We start from the raw sequence: 2500 nt of genomic DNA on the forward strand, positions 1-2500 counted from the left end.
AGAATTGGGTTCAGCAAATATCTAGACAGGGACACCCAATATATATTGGAAATAACTACTAGTATAATCTATACGTTAGTTATCCATCTGTCGTATTTACTATACCGCAAATATACTGACTACCTGTATAGACCTATACCGTAGTTCAGCCGGCAGAAAATAAAAGACATATACTTATGCATCCCAACCAATCTATTTGCTGTGACCTCCCGTAAAATATTAAATCAGGGAGTTCTTGATCAGGGAAACTCAGGGATAAGGGCTCTCCCCTATAGGGGTTAGAGGTATCACACCACCAGCCCTTTACGAAATTCAATATTGCAGGGTAAATGGAAACTGATTTCAGATCAGAATATTGATGAAATATTAATCCATCAATATAGAGTTGGGTTCAGCAAATATCTGGGCAGGGATACCCAAGATATTTTGGAAATAACTACTAGTATAATATATACGATAGTTATTCATCTGCTGTATATACTATACTGCAATTATACTGATTACCTGTATAGACATATACTGTAGTTCAGCCGGCATATTGCCGGATTAGCTAGCTATTGTCAGAGCATCTAGCAAGCTAGAAAGAGAGAGAGAGAGAGAGAGAGAGAGAGAGAGAGAGAGAGAGAGAGAGAGCATGGAGTGAAGGCTATCTATTACTGTATATGTATACAGTAATAAAAGATGTAAAAGTCTAATTTTACTGCCTTTCTCCGAAAAGAAGGTTCACTTCCATTTAGCCATAGTACTATTGCCGGCTTACTACTGTAGGCCAGCCTCCGGCAGCACGAGTACAGTCGGCATACTACCTATTGAGTCAGTATATATCTGTGCCGGGCTACTGCCGGCCAGAACAATACGCCGACAACAGAAACTGTGGCTAGCAGTTCAAGGGAGAACTGGAGAACCTTGGTGACAAAAGGGGCCTCCCATTCACAGCCGCCAAAGCCGCTGGAAGCCGGCAGTCGCTGACAGCCGTCATGGCCGTTGGCAGTCGGCAGTCGCCGACAGCTGATGACTGAGGAGGGGGGGGGGGGTCTGGGCAGCTCCGGCAACCCACCTGCAATGGTAAGGTTGCAGGACTCCAGCACAGGAAAGACAATGGCTCGGCCATCGTAAAAGAACAGAGAGGGGAGGGGAAAGGGTCCTTATATGAAGTATAGGAGGGACCGGCAATGTTGCCGGATCTACACACCTTGAAGAAACTCTGTTTCAGTACCGGCACGACCACAAGCGGCAGGAGAATCATTTATTCTCCAGCTTAGGAGGTGCTAATTCAGTTAAGGGGACGGCAGCTCATGCCGTTCCTCTCAACAAGGGAGAAACAGAGTTCCAATGTTGGCGCCGTCCTAGGCCACAAGAGTATACGACTCTATAGCCTAGGGTCGGCGAGCATAGGACTAGTCTACTAGACCACAGGGAGAAGGTGGCGGGTAACATTCGACCACTTCATGGTGTAGTCTAGGGAGGACTAGCCTCCTATGCCGGTAGTTCCGACGGCAAGGGAATGCAATCACCCCGCCGACCGACTGCCGACAAAGACTAAATACTCTGAGGTTCTGATTGAATCCCAAAACTTGCCGACGGCCGTTAAGGGATGAGACAGAAAACTCTAGGCTAGTCATGCCTGAATTCGAAATTCAAGGCCGACATAGAGAGTTGTAGCCTAAGGCTACTCTCAGAGGGAAGAGAGATTACCCATAAATCTCTAGTGAGATTGATGATGATTAGTATAATTCCAGGAGATATCGATCTCCAGGAATGATAACCAATACACAAGGGTAACCGGGGAAATGACGAAAGTATATGTTGTCTAGGTTATGTTACCCAGACATGACGAGATTTCAGTTACCTAAATCACCAAAACTCTGACATATACAATCCCCACGGAAAGGAAAAAATATGCTTATAGATATCTTTACAATATATAATGCCTAAATAGCTTTCATAACAATGAATAAGCTATTTACGCCGGAATGTCGTTCTGGTAACTAAATAGCACATGTACAAAGAACGACAGTGCCATGGCGACACCGGCGATCGCCGAAGATCCGCACACAAGAAATACACAATTTCATTGCAAGGCTGGAACTAAATTACATATTGTAAAAAAATCAATACTCAAGACAAAGCTTGTTGCAATACAACAAGCACTAAAATACTTTATCGAAAATGAGGAAGGACCAGTAGTCATTCATAACGATTCACGATCCTCAATGCAAGCCCTGCAACAAAACAAAAACAAAGAAAACAAGTCCCTGATAGCTGATAATAAATCCCTCCTATATCAGCACAATGAAAGAAACAGCCTAGTAACAGTAAACTGGATCCCCAGTCACATCGAGATACCAGGGATTGAAAAGGCTGATGAGCTAGCCAAAAGCACCAGACACATTCATAATGTACAGGTGCACATATAGCCTGCACTGCAACAAATCAAAAACAAAATAAAGACACAGCTCAAGGACAACCTAATCAAGGAACTAAACATGAGGATAGAGAA

The sequence above is a fragment of the Palaemon carinicauda genome, chromosome 23 (assembly GCF_036898095.1).
Source record: "Palaemon carinicauda isolate YSFRI2023 chromosome 23, ASM3689809v2, whole genome shotgun sequence".
Lineage (NCBI taxonomy): Eukaryota > Metazoa > Arthropoda > Malacostraca > Decapoda > Palaemonidae > Palaemon > Palaemon carinicauda.